General features: G+C 38.6%; 1 protein-coding gene across 3 annotated transcripts in view; it reads right to left on the reverse strand.

Annotated features, from left to right (window-relative positions):
- etv6 (ETS variant transcription factor 6) overlaps positions 1-15,560 on the reverse strand; it is a 126,319-nt gene that overhangs the window by 87,177 nt on the left and 23,582 nt on the right. Inside the window, exon 1 of one of the 3 annotated variants that reach the window (XM_051929550.1) lies at positions 10,874-10,917. The exons of the other annotated variants lie outside the window; for them this stretch is intronic. The gene's annotated coding sequence lies outside the window, so the exon portion shown is untranslated. Of the gene's footprint in view, positions 1-10,873; positions 10,918-15,560 lie in introns of those variants that run through there. 3 annotated transcript variants of the gene reach the window in all.

Consider the following 15,560-nt stretch of genomic DNA (forward strand, 5'->3'; position numbering starts at 1 on the left):
ATGGCCACATCGGCCCTTAGATCTTTTTGAAGCAACCTGCCACATTCAAAACATACTGCATACAGCCCACAAGGACTGATAAGTTTTTGCAAAGACACGCTTTAATATGGGTTTCATATATAGATTGTCTCTGTATATTACATTTATACCTGGAAATAAAATGTGTTTTTGGTATTCACTCGTCTTAATCTGTGCAGCACAGTGCACCATAGCTACTTTCCTGTAGTTAAATGGAAACAGGCTGCTCATAATGACCCAAGAAGAAAAAGTAAAAATAAGGTGACATGACACAAAGCCATTTAGAACTTCAAAAATGATGTGACGGTTTCATGAAGGAGAGGATAGAGTAACTTGGCACACACAGCTGTTTTTATAGAATGAATGTAATATATACAATTTTAAGTATTAATTTTAATATAACTTGAAAAGATCCCTCTGAATAAACAATGTAGTATAAAAGAGAGAAAGTGACTAAAACTGTCCCATGAGCCTTTAGAACTGCAAGAACTCAAGGGAGCTGTCATAGAGCAAAAGAAGGGACCAAGTAGGTCCATACAGTCAACTGAAATAATAACATTTGAATGAAGAAACAGCAAGCAGAAACTAATTTTAGTTACAAAATATATTAATTACTTATTTCCATATTTGTTACACACAATACCTTAGAAAACGCAAGTCCCACTTTCAATAGACCAAGTGCGTAAAGTAAGAAATATGCAGGAATTCTGAAATAATGGATTCATCTACAATTGAAAAGCTTGATTTCATTACCGACCAGTTGCACTCACGCCAATCATAATGAAGTGCTTCAAAAGGTTAGTCATGTCATACATAAAGACTAATCTCCCTGCCTCCCTTGACCCCTTGGCCCCCTCCCAACTGAGGATGCCATATGCTCTGCCCTTCACCTCTCCCTGACACATCTGGATAAAAAAGACACATATGTCAGGATGCTATTCATAGACTTTAGCTCTGCCTTCAACAGAATCATCCCTCAAAAGCTGGTTGTAAAACTGAGCAGGTTGGGCCTGAACACCTCCCTCTGCAATTGGATCCTGGACTTCTTGACAGAGTGGCCCCAGTCAGTTCGGATGGGCTGATACACTTCCAGCATCATCACACTAAGCACTGGAGCACCACAGGGCTGCGTGCTTAGTCCACTGCTGTTCACCCTGCTGACTCAAGACTGCACAGCCATGCACAACTCCAACCACATCATCAAGTTTGCGGATGATACAATGGTGCTGGGACGGATAAGCAGGGATGAGCATACAGAGATGAGGTGGAACGGCTGTCTGCATGGTGTGAAGACAACAATCTATCTCTCAATGTCGACAAGACAACAGAGATAATCGTGGACTTCAGAAAATCATGTCCCGCCCACATCCCACTCAGCATCAACAGTTTAGATGTGGAAACTGTTAGGAGTACCAAGTTCCTCGGTGTGCACATAACTGAGGAACTTATGTGGACACATAACACCTCATCACTAAACAAGAAAGCCCAGCAGAGACTACACTTCCTGAGGCGACTGAAGCGAGCAAGTCTTCCCCCTTCCATCCTCACCATGTTCTACAGAGGCACCATTGAGAGTGATCTGACCAGCTGTATCACTGTCTGGTATGGCAACTGCAACATATCCGACCGCAAGCGCCTGCAAAGGATAGTGAAGACAGCAGAGAATATTATTCGGGTGCCTCTCCCTTCACTACAGGACATATTTTATAAACGCAGTGTACGCAAGGCCTGCAGCATTGTGCAGACCCCTTACACCCCTCACATGGACTTTTCACACTTCTGCCATCCAAGATTAGATACTGCAGCATCAAAGCCAGATCTGCCAGGCTGCAGGAGAGTTTTTACCCCCAAGCTGTTAGACTCCTTAACACCAGGCTGCCCCCTGGGACCTTCCACACGGCCTCAACCACCTCTAAAAACAGAACTTTTATACATGAAAACCACTGTCCTGCAAAGACGAGTGTGCAGGTAGAGAAGAACTGAAATCTCCTACTGACCTTTAAGTATTTTGACACTCTTGTTATCCTTCTGCTGTGAAACATTCTGACCTGTCATTGTTTACACATGTCTTAAACAACTATTATCATACACTGATAATTTCTGTATTATCTATATCTATTATTTATTATTTATTTATTATATTACATATCTTACACATCAATATTGCTGCTACTTCTTTGTCTTTGTCTTGTCTTTGCACAATGTCTTGTCTTGTTTGTGTTTTAATTTTAATTTAAATTTTAATTCTATTTTTAAATTATTATTTGCACGTCATGTTGTTACACTGTGGACCCTGAGCTTCGCAATTTTGTCTATCTGTATACTTGTATATGGTTGAGATGACAATAAAGTTCACTTTGACTTTGATTAAGGTAGTTGCAAAGTTTGTTCAACTGTAAAAAAAAGTAGGAGTAATTTTGAAAAATCAAGGCACCATGAGATGGTGACTTTGTGAATGTGAACGAATTTGACTTGCTCATTAAATATTACTCTCCTTTATGTGTTATTAACCAGCTAATGTCTCCCTCATACACATAAAATCTGACAACAGCAAATGTCAAAAAACAGACAAAGTGATTTTCTGACAAACTTATTTTAAAAAGTGTGCTGCTACAAAACACCTTCAAAGAGTTTGTGTAGTTGAAAATATCTTGATTAATTCTGGTATTGACTTTGAATGTCTACTTTTAGAACTGAATTCCATCTAGTAAAGAAAAAGTATTAGTGGATAAATTTACTCCATGCATATGGTAGAATAAATCAGGTAGATCATAGTGACCATATCATTCTTTATAAAAACCCAGACTTAAATGCCTACCCTAGCATATAAATTCCCGCCATTGTGTATTACAAAATTCATGCCAGGACACCCACACTTATTCATACCAATTAACTTAACATATCCAACTTTGGAAGTTACATAACATGGAACTGAATCCATGCGCCTAGACATGTGAGGTGGAAGAATAACTACTGTGACTTTGTGCTGTTAAAAGAACATAAACTAACTGAACAGGACTAGTAGGTGGAAGGTAAGGGAATGTGAAAACATACAAACTTCTCATGTACACAAGCTGAAAAGTAAATTGAACTTGGGTGTCTGAGGCAGTCAAGCAGCTGCTATAGTCCCCACCCACATTTTATCTGGTAAGATTGTGCTAAAAACTGATGAAAACAGCATTTCATATTAAACAATTTTTGTTGTCATTGTAGACGTATCAAACAGACTACATGCTTCAGGAAGAAAAGAGGCAAATGTAAAAAGAAAATAATAATACACCATTAAGTTTTAGCACAACTGACCCATAAACTTGAATTATGTCTGATTATGAATATTAACGGTGTAAAATATTACAATAATCCAGTTACTACTGAGCACTTATATTTTCTAAAAGTTAAAACTGGGGAATTGTGGGTTGCGCAGCTGATAGTGCTTCTGCCTTACAGCTCCAGGACTCTGGGTACAGTGTCAGCTTGGTTACTGTCTGTGTCGAGTCTGTAGTTTTCACTGCATCTGTTTGTTTTACTTGATACTCCAACTCCTTCTCTCATCCAAAAGGTGTGAAGGTTTATTGTTTGGCCAGATGTATGTGAGTGTGCACTGTAATGGCCACGGATAGCTCATGCTTTTCTGAACTTTCTAAAATAGACTCTGTCTCACTGGGAACCAATAGTAGACTGATTTGGTTCAAAAACTAATAAACAGATGAATAAAACTGGTGAACACAGAGTTAAGTGTATGCAGAGAAGTGTAATTTTATTTACTAGGTTTGCCAAACACTGAATTAGCTGCTTTCTCTGTCTTTTACATTATATAACAGTCAAGCATTTGTTCATGGAAACTGTTACTTCCAGGGCTATATAATGTAACAAAAGTGCAAACAAAACACTTCATTTTATGAGCCTGATTTTACACACTCTTACTTCCCACTGCCTTATTTAACATATCAGCTGTTATAAATGAAAAGCTCAATAAAAGTGATAAAAAATCCCAAATACTGATGGGCAAAGAACTTAAAATTGCCAAACCCTTAATTACTATTGTAACTGAAAAAATGACAACAATAAATAACAGAATGCTGAAATTTTGTTCAAAAAATTGTGAACCCTCTTTTTCCACCACAGCCTCCTGGCAGGATAAGTATAATGTGGGAACCTAAACTATAATTCAAAGGATTCATGAGTTCATCTGAGTAAATGTAAAGAAAGGTTAATTTATTTTTGGAAAGTAGGATGACGTAGGAGATTAAGAAGAGGAAGAGAGTGAGGGCAGAGCCAAGGATCAAATGGTAGAAGTTGAAAAAGGAAGACTGCAAGGTTGAGTTTAGGGAGGAGGTGAGACAGGCACTGGGTGGCAGTGAAGAGATACCAGACAGTTGGGAAACTACAGCAGATGTAGTAAGGGTGACAGCAAGAAGGGTGCTTGGCGTGACATCTGGACAGAGGAAGGAGGAAAAGGAAACCTGGTGGTGGAATGGGGAAGTACTGGAGAGTATACAGAGGAAGAGGATGGTGAGGAAGAAGTGGGATAGTCAGAAAGATGCAGAAAGTAGACAATAGTAGAAGGAGATAAGGTACAAGGTGAAGAGAGAGGTGGCGAAGGCTAAAGAAAAGGCGTATGATGAGTTGTACGAGAGGTTGGACACTATGGAGGGCGAAAAGCACCTGTACCAATTGGCTAGACAGAGGGGCTGAGCTGGGAAAGATGTGCAGCAGGTTAGGGTGATAAAGGATAAAGATGGGAAACATACTCACAAGTGAGGAGAGTGTGTTGAGCAGATGGAAAGATTACTTTGAGAGGTTGATGAATGAAGAGAATGAGAGAGAGAGAAGGCTGGATGATATGGAGATAGTGAATCAGGAAGTGCAATGGATTAGCAAGGAGGAAGTAAGGACAGCTATGACATACCTGTGGAAGCATGGAGGAGTTTAGGAGAGATGGCAGTGGAGTTTTAACCAGATTGTTTAATGGAATCTTGGAAAGTGAGAGGATGCCTGAGGAATGGAGAAGACGTGTACTGGTGCAGGTATTTAAGAATAAGGGGGATGTGCAGGACTGTAGTAACTACAGGGGAATAAAATTGATGAGCCACAGCATGAAGTTATGGGAAAGAGTAGTGGAAGTTAGGTTAAGAAGTGAGGTGATGATTAGTGAGCAGCTCTATAGTTTCATGCCAAGAAAGAGCACCACAGATGCGGTATTTGCTCTGAGGATGTTGATGGAGAAGTATCAAGAAGGCCAGAAGGAGTTGTATTATGTCTTTGTGGACCTGGAGAAAGCATATGACAGGATGCTTCCAGAGGAGTTGTGGTATTGTATGAGGATGTCGGGAGTGGCAGAGAAGTATGTAAGAGTTGTACAGGATATGTACGAGGGAAGTGTGACAGTGGTGAGGTCTGTGGTAGGAGTGACGGATGCATTCAAAGGTGGAGGTGGGATTACATCAGGGATCGGCTCTGAGCCCTTTCTTATTCGCAATGGTGATGGACAGGTTGGCAGATGAGATTAGACAGGAGTCCCCCCGGACTATGATGTTTGCTGATGACATTGTGATCTGTAGCAATAGTAGGGAGCATGTTGAGGAGACCCTGGAGAGGTGGAGATATGTTCTGGAGAGGAGAGGAATGAAGGTCAGTAGGAACAAGAAAGAATAAATGTGTGTAAAGGAGAGGGAGGTCAGTGGAATGGTGAGGATGCAAGGAGTAGAGTTGGCGAAGGTGGATGAGTTTAAATACTTGGGATCAACAGTACAGAGGAATGGGGAGTGTGGAAGAGAGGTGAAAAAGAGAGTGGAGGCAGGGTGGAATGGATGGAGAAGAGTGTCAGGAGTAATTTGTGACAGATGGGTATCAGCAAGAGTGAAAGGGAAGGTCTACAGGACGGTAGTGAGACCAGGTATGTTATATGGGTTGGAGACAGTGGCACTGACCAGGAAGCAGGAGACAGAGCTGGTGGTGGTAGAGTTAAAGATGTTAAGATGTGCATTGAGTGTGATGAGGATGGATAGGATTAGAAACGAGTACATTAGAGGGTCAGCTCCAGTTGGACGGTTGGGAGACAAAGTCAGAGAGGCGAGATTGCATTGGTTTGGACATGTGCAGAGGAGAGATGCTGAGTATATTGGAAGAAGGATGCTAAGGATAGAGCTGCCAGGCAAGAGAAAAAGGGGAAGGCTTATGGATATGGTGAGAGAGGACATGCAGGTGGTGGGTGTAACAGAACAAGATGCAGAGGACAGAAAGATATGGAAGAAGATTATCCACTGTGGCAACCCCTAACGGGAGCAGCCAAAAGAAGAAGAAGAGGACACTTTACAGTCCAGAATGGGAGACAGACTGTGGTTGGAAAAAACAAAAGCACATTTACATTCACTGCAGTTTACGTATATTTACTCTTATTCTGATCAAGGTTATTTTTTAAAATATGCTGCAGACAAGTTCCATTACACAAGCAGTTCTAATTGGTTGGGTAGCAGAGTAATTTCCTCAAAATCCAGGATGTGTTTAATGTGTTACGCAGAAAGCATAACTTATCTAAAATTTTACTTGCAAGAAGAGAAGATGGTGTTGAGCTCAAAGTGTATTTATTTTTCACAGTAATATAAAATGTTCTACTCCGCTCACCATGTTACTAGTTATTCTGTTGAGCTACAGCTAGAAACAGTAAAAGAGAGCAGCCTTATTTAGCTGGAGTATGCCAGTCATTTAACACTCAGATCTCAAGAATCCATTAATGTGTTTTATCAAGACAACGGGCAATGACTGTAATCAAGGACTTTACGGAAAGAGATTGACCAGAAAATGTCCACATATTTAAGATCATTCAGAAAATTATGCTAAATAATACTACTGATAATGTAATCATTCAAGCAACCCTGTTGTAGTGTATTTTGCTAATAGTTTTACAATACAATACAGTTTATTTTTGTATAGCCCAAAATCATACAGGAAGTGCCGCAATGGGCTTTAACAGGCCCTGCCTCTTGACAGCCCCCCAGCCTTGACTCTCTAAGAAGACAAGGAAAAACTCCCAAAAAAAACCTAGTAGGGAAAAATGGAAGAAACCTTGGGAAAGGCAGTTCAGAGAGAGACCCCTTTCCAGGTAGATTGGGCGTGCAGTGGGTGTCAAAAGAAGGGGGTCAATACAATACAGTACAGTACACAGAACAATTTCTCAATATAGTAAGAAATAAAAAAAAAAATATATAAATTTTAGAAGTACAGAGCAGAATATAAGATATAGTTGGTGGTTAACTGATTTATTGTAACATGCTCACTGGTATCTTTACATGATTATTTTAATTTTCTTTCTGCTACCTTAGTTAAAAACATCAAAAAAACTTAAATACACATGTCTGCTAAACCAGATATAAAAGGAAAGGCTATAATAATATAGGAGAATTAACTTCATAGCCTGGCTCTTTTTAAAATTGTTACAGAAGACCCAAGACTTGGTAGCTTTAGATGTAAAAGTGCCATATTATTTGTGATGTTGAACCTCATTTGTACCGAGACTAGAGCAGATAACTGATGCCCCTTGATAACGCAGCAGTTTTGCATATCTTTTAACAGATAAACCTCCATATTATACAAGAATGCCTGACTTACCACTGAATGTTTAGCACAAAGAAGGAGAATACAGGACAGCTTTGTCAAATGTCATCCAGGTCCCAATTTTGCATTAGAAAGAGGAAGACAAAAACTGACAAAATATAGCTGCAGCACTGAAAGACCTGAATTGGCAGTTGCAGTTAATTCTGACTGTAGTATCTTTATAGTTCGGCCAAACTGGGCGTATATCTATTTTATTCATCCATCTTCTATGTGGAGTTTTTTTCAGGGTTTCTTGGAGCTAGAAAATACATAATTTTTTTTACATTTGATGTGTTAAATACTTTGTATTGATTGAACTGAAATTCAATAATTGTTTATTTCTCATTTTTTATGTTTATGTAAACTCTGTAACCAGTTTTCTTCCCGCAGTGCAAAGAGAGGAGTCAAGTCAGTGCTTATTTTATAAAGCACCCTTCATCAGATCCCATATTATAAAGTAAGCAAGAGTAAAATTCAGACTTGAAAGATAAAATCACAGCTTATTTAATACATAGAAACTTACAGAAAGTAAACGTTGAAGACCATATGTAATTAAATTTGAACTGATAGTTCATAGATGTATTCTGACAATATGAGATGATACTGTATAATCAGGATTAGTACAGAAAAGTCAAAATAGAGAATATACAGTAGTATTTTATTTAATTGGCCATTTCAGACTGGCCTTATGTGTGTGTTAGTAGACCCAGTAGAAGACTAGTACCCTGCCCAGGACATGTGACTCCCTTGCAGCCAGTGTGGAGGGGATGGGCACCATCCCTCCGTGACTCTGAAGTGGATTAAAAGGGTCAGGGAATGTTTATGCTTGAAGATAAATGTACAAGTATGGCAAATTGATAACTTTATAGTTAATTTTGTAGTAAACTTCTCTTTCACTTTGTAAAAGCATGTTTAGGTTAGAACAGAATAAAGAGGTCGCTGAAGTGAAACAAAAATTATATAATAAAATGCTTGAATATCATCTGCCAAATTGACCAAAAATATTTTTTTTTTTAAAGTGTTAATAATATGCCTAACTTGAAGTCCAAATGAGAAAAAGCTATTTTCAATCCCGAGCAGTGATTTGGTTAGTGCATTAGAGTGCTGATTTGAATCCTGGCCTGCTTACTGTCTGGGTGGAATCTACAGGCCTTCCTTTATCTTCATGGATTTTCTCCAGGAACGCTGCTTTCCACTCACAAACTTTCGTGTTGAACTGATGGTGACTTGAAGTGGGTAAGCCAGCAGCCTTGCCACCTGCACTTCAGAACTGGTAATCCACCTGAAGCTGAGCTAAGCCTTGTCAGTACTTGGATAGAAGACAATCTAAGAAAAGCTTGGGTTGCTGCTGAAAGAGGTGTTGTTGAGACCATCAGGGGTGCACGAAACTGTTTGGTAAAAATTGGCACCATCCTATGGCTGAGATGTAAAAAAAGTGCTCCTGACTCTTTGTGTGCATCTTTCGAAAAGAGTAGGATGTTTTCAGATGTTCTGGCTAAAGTGCCCACCATGGCCTGGTCATTTTGGCCCCCTCATCAGTCCCTGTTCCTTATTAGCTACCCCTCCACCACCTTATAGCTAATGGGTAGTGAGTGTACAGGCACAAGAATGGCTGCCGTTAAATCATCCAGGTGGTTGCTACACATTGGGGGTGGTTGAAGTGGTTCTCCACTGTCTAAGTAAAGTGTTTTGAGTAGGTTGGAAAATAACTAGATAAACATAATAAATTATTATTAATAATAAGTGTGGGTTTGTGCTCAAGTATTCCCTGTGATTGCTTGCAGCAAAAATCTGTGATAATGAGCAAATTTGGAAAATAGTTGCCATTTTAATCACACTTTTTAAATGACACACAAGACATTAAATAACACAACACTTGGCTCTTCAGATGCTTACTCAGCCCCATCCCCTCAAGGACCTACAATCTGAAATCATAAAGATATGAGGCTTTCCCAGCACCATCAGGTACAAGGCAGAGAACCATCACACATTCTGGGCCAGTTTATTATCAGCAATTTAATCAATCTAGCAATGGAAAAGCATTTCAGGAAATCAACATTCTGTACAGATGCACACAAAAATAAAGGCTGCGAATGATAAGACAGCTGCACATGATTTTCCACACTCGGGTGATGTACTCTACGTAGAAAACTGTGCTGAAAAGAAAACACGGCACATGCGCATTTAAGCATCAAGAGTATACTCAGCAAAATAGCTAAAAATGATTAACAATGATACGTTTTATTTTTATTTTTCTTCAAGTATTAACTGTCAATTTTTACTGCACTATAGGCTCTAACAGCTTCAGGACAACAGAGACATGTAGCTCATTTCCCTTTTGACACTGAGGGCCTTTGCTAACAAGGCCTCATTTTATTTTTACATTCCTTTCAAATGCAAAAAACATGACATCCACAGAGACAGGTGAGCACACACTGAGGAAGAAAAGCCATAAGATACTGTAACTAATTCAAAAACCTCAATTTACCAGTTCAACAATCTGAAAATGAAATCAAATAAAAGCTCATTTGTGTATTTTTAAAAGACAAACAGGGCATCAACAGTTGATTACTAACACTACAAATTTAATAAAGTCCAAGAGTAAGTTTATGGCACTGTGTTTCCAACAGATTTGGGATTCTACAACTTTTGTCTACTAGATTACAATGAAGCTGAGAAGATAAAGAGGGAAACAGGCTCTTTTGTAAGAGCTGCTTGCACATATGAAGGCACATTTGATTATAAGGGTCAATTTAATTTGTAAGAAGCATTTAAATTTCTTCTTAAGGAATATATCAAAGTCATACTCTACTTGCACTGAGACCAGCTTACTTGAAGATAACTAAAAAAAAGCAAGTTGTGGGATACCCACACCCAAGTCCATCTGAGCAATTATATGTTTAGAGGTGAGACACTTTCACAGCAATCTCCGTCTCTAAACATGCAAGATATATTAAAGGTTGTGAAAGCAAGGCGGTGGGCAAAATGCAAACACAAATTAAAATAAGGCTAAATTATTTGTGCAAAGTCACATGGGAAGTCAGGGTGGGTTTTTGCCTGCTGAGTCTTCATTTAAAATGAGTTTTAACCTATACGCCAATGAATAGCATAATGACTGGAAAAAAAGCTACAGACAGACAAATCACAGTAAGAAACCAAGAAAAAAATGAAACAAATGCAATTCAAGCAGAAGTTTATCCAGGAGGTAGTACGGATATTTCAGACAGAATGGTTTTCCCCCAATTTTGGCCCTGGGGGATACCTGTGGCTGTAGATTTTTGCTTCAATCACGTTGTCAATAAGATGTCAGTTGTTACGTTTACTGTAGATAGCACACTGTTGTAGTGATTCACATTCCTCTTCCTGTAAGTATACATGCCTGCATGAGTTTCCTGCCAAGACTCTATTTTTCTTTCAAAGTCTAATGTCAGGGTAAGCAACAAATTTAAATAAAATTAAACTACTATAGTATTGGCATTCATAAATATCAAATTACAATGCAAGACTTGTATGACAGACATGGGGATTCAACCAGTATAACAATATGTGCTATTGTCATAGGGGAATTTTGGCATAGGGTTTATAAAGAATTGTCATCATCACAGTGTGAGAGATGGTCGCCAGCCTTACCCGACCGGGACACCCTCAGGATGAAAGGACAGGGGGAGACAGCTTTACAAGGCATTGTCTCCCCCAGGACACTAGATGGCAATGAGCCCCGGTTAAGATCCCCGCACAGGTGCCCAAAAGCCATGCCAGATATTCTAATGCCAGAGGAAATTGTGTTGGGTCTCATGGGGGCCGCCTGAGGGAGCTACAGGATTTGGGATTCCCTACTCCTTAAGGCTCCAACCTCACCCGGAAGTGCTTTGGACCTGCAGCTTCATGTAACAGGTAGCACTCCTGGGGATTAGATAAAAGGAGCTGCCTGCCTCACATCAAGGAGCCAGAGTCGGAAGAAAGGTGGACAATGCTTGCGTGGAGGAGGCAGTGACCAGTGAGAGAAGGAAGAAAAGAGTTGTGCTGTACAGTGCTTTATTGTACTTGTGACTGAGGTGGTGGGAAACGCTTGTGAGAAGAGTTTTCCCACAATAAAAGACTCTTTGGTCTTTTAAATCTGTGTCTGAGCCTGCTTGTGTTGGGTGTTTGGGGAACTGGAGCACCCCCTCGTGTCCACAACGGACAATCTGCACATTTTAATTTTATTCTCTGACATTAACTCACCTGTCACTGAAAAACACTATTTAAAATCAACACTAAAATCATAAACTCAAACATTATTGCCTGTACTGTTGAATTACTGAATTCCAATATAATTCAGTAAATCTTCATTTAAACAAAGTAAAGCCATTTTTGTAAAAACATGCTTTTACAATATGGATTGTCATAGAATCACTCTGTTAGGTTTGTAACATTTGCCATTATGAAATGTACATTTGCATCATTAGCTGGTAAAAAAAAAAAAAAAAAAAAAAACTCACTTAAGTATAATATTTAATGGATGAGGCAAATTAATTTAAATTGCAAACGTTACGATCTCCTGCTGCTTTAATTGTCCAAATATGTCCCTTTTTTACATTTGTCCCAACTTCGTGAACTTCCCAACTGTGTGAAATCAGACTTGACTATTTACATTAATTCATTCTTCAAGAGCTCTTATAAAAGCAGCCTTTGTTGCAATGTTTTCAAAGCATCATACAGTATATGAGTGATCAGACTTTGCTATTGCTTCGCTTGTTTACAAATCCAGAACAAGAAAATTTGCTGAACTGGCCTTACCTGTATTCACTTAATTGTAATTAAGAGACTGCATTATATTTGCCAATGTCAAATATATGATATACTGTATGTGCTTTCAGTACATTTGTTACATGTTAGCAATTATACTAATGAACATTAGTTTGCCATCAAAAACCAAACGAATGATGGAAATTTAGCATTTGTGGATTCATATTTGGTATGCCGTTTTGTTTCTGCTGCTATAACTGTATATCTCTAGGATGTGCTTCTGGTAATATAGTATGTGTCCTATTACTAGAGAGACTTGTTTTGTGCTTTGAAGCATTTTGCTAGAAAATGGAGCAGTTTGTTCCATTGTTGGTGCAGAGAAGTCAAAGAGCCATTTCTTTTTAAATTTGCTTTGATTTTTACTTGCTACAGCTGTAGTTAGCATTGCCACTGTGCAGTTTCTTCCTACATCCCACAGTTCAATACTGTATGTGTGACCTAGGTGTGGGCTGTATGGCCAAAACTTTACACCATGATATAATTAAAATTTAGTAGTAGTTCTATTGTCAGTGTGTTTAGATGCACTTTAATAATCCAGTTATTCACAGAAACCTGGTGTTTAAAATATCACATAAACTCTTGATCTAGTTAGAGAAACTGAGTTACTGGTCTCTGAGAAATCAGGTAAAGAGACTTATATTTTTCCATGAGCAACCCGATTATTTGGTCAAGTAAACCCCAAACCAGGTTATAGTTAATGATTCAGTAGTCTAAGCATATCCATTGCACTCTGCTCGCCTGCTTAGCTTCATTCACACAGTCATAGGTGGAAGTGTCCACAAGATATGATCGCATTATTCCTTCTCTTGCTTGAAATACTCTGTTCTCAGTATTTTAGAAGCCACTACATTTATTTTGATGAGCTGAACATACAGAGCAGCAGGTTAATGAGTAAAAATGAATGTGTTTTAAGTAACTTTATTAATTTTTAAAAGTAATCAAATGCAATGCTTATTTAATTTAAGCAACATCCCAGAGTTACTATTGCTGCAGCACTGGGTGTAAGGCAGAAAAGACACGTACCAGTGTGCCGCTCCTTTGAGGAGCTCAATCACACAGTCGAGCAGAAGAGTGTGCTGTATGCAGTCCAGCAACAGAAACATATTATTAAAGTGCCAGTTTATTTTTATTCCAACTATTTGCTATACATGTGGCCAGTGTTCATACTGCAAATCATCGAGGGCTCAGGTCGAGGATGTAAAAGGGGGATCGATGTTATTTATTTCGTAATACATGACGGACTAAACATTTTTATAAAACACATGATGATGGCATTTGAATTCTTTTTTGTGCGGTTTAATGAGGTCGGAGCATTTTATCATAGGAGAACTCCAGAAGCATACTTATACATGTAAATGTGGATTTTTAATAAACCAGGTTTCTATCTTAACCAGGTTACTCACCTTAACCCAGTTAAGTGTGTGCATGTAAACACTATAATCAGAATCAAGATCAAATACACAACATTAGATACAAAAAGTATCAGCATAAAATGCTAAAAAAGATAAATACAGGAAACACAAAGCTTTGAATTAGAATAAAAGAAAATAAGCCACAATAAATTCAAAAATAAAAACATTACAGGAAAACCCTGAACAAATAAAATAATTTGTGATAAAAATTAGCATCAGGAAGGTAAATTGAAAGGAAGCATCACTAACCTTCCTGAACAAAAGTGTTTTAAGTTGTTTTTTAAAAGAATAATTTAAGTCAGCTGATCTAATTCATTCATATTATAAATATTATGAAAAATAAAAAATAACAACTGAACAAGGAAAAAAATAATTTATTGCTCATACCACTAAGAGATACTGAATCTTTAAAAATGTTCACTCTATAGACTTATCTACTCTATTATAAAAAAAAATCTTTAGGAGGGAGATGGGAGGGAGACTACGGAGACGAGACGTGATCTTCTCGGAAGACAAGTCCCACGAGAGACACTTTAACTTGCTCCCAGCTCTTAAAACAACGACAAGAGACAAGCAAAACACGTCAGAAGCAGAAAGCCAGCAGATGATCCGACCGCTTCCCCTTATCGTGTGTTCAGTCATCCTAAACCCCCCTTCCTTCACAATACGAGCAGCAAAGACGCAAAGTGACAAAAGGACAGCTGCTGTACAGGCTTTGAAATGATCAGGCAGCGCGGCAAGCAGAACAGGCAGCTGGCCAGCAGCAGAAAGCCAGCACATGATTCAACCGCTTCTCCTTAGCGTGTGTTCAGCCCCACCCCACCTTCACAATGCGAGCGGCACAGACACGAGGTGGCAAAAGGACAGCTGCTGTACAGGCTTTGAAATGATCGGGCAGCAAGACAAGACAGAACAGGCAGCTAGCCAGCAGCAGCAAGCCAGCAGAGGATCCGACCGCTTCTCTTTAGCGTGTGTTCAGCTGCCCCCCCTTCACAACGCGAGCAGCGTTATAGGTCCTGCGAGAAAGAGATTTAACCATGCCCGGGGGCCGGAAATAAAGGACAAATATTGTTTTTACAAAAGTTTTAAAGTAAAAGTGAAAATAATGCATATGTAACAATTCCCATGAAAATAATCTGTTTAAATTGTATATCCGGTAAACCACATCCAGGGGTGGGCGATCGAAGACCCCTAGTACAGTAAAAAATTAAACAAGACTGACAATAAAATAATAAATATTCAAAGAGCAATTCTTCCCAATTCCTTTGATTCTCTATTGAACAAGAACAAGCAAGCCTAATAATACTTCATTTCAAAACATCTTTTTGAACATAAAGGAAAAATATATAATGACAATCAAAAAAAAATTTGATCTCTATTGATTGAATACTGCCTCGGCAGATGCTATCAAACCAAGCCCTACAAAACAACCTAGCAAAAAGAAAACATTTACACTTGTCACATGACTGATTTTCAAAGTCCTCTTTCTATAGTACGGGAGCTCTGAACCACACATTGAAAAAAAATTATAGGATAACCCTTATCTCAATGTTTTCACATACATACTTTTACATATGCATGAGTTGTTTTCATATACGTATACAATATTTTCACATATATACGGGATATTTATAAAAATAACAAAAATGCACTTCAGGTATCACGTATGTATGTGAAAACAACTCATATATGTGAAAATAATCTCATACTTACATGAAATTATCATAATTTTTATCATTGTATGGGTCA

Source organism: Erpetoichthys calabaricus, chromosome 1, assembly GCF_900747795.2.
Source record: "Erpetoichthys calabaricus chromosome 1, fErpCal1.3, whole genome shotgun sequence".
In the NCBI taxonomy this organism is placed as follows: Eukaryota; Metazoa; Chordata; class Cladistia; order Polypteriformes; family Polypteridae; genus Erpetoichthys; species Erpetoichthys calabaricus.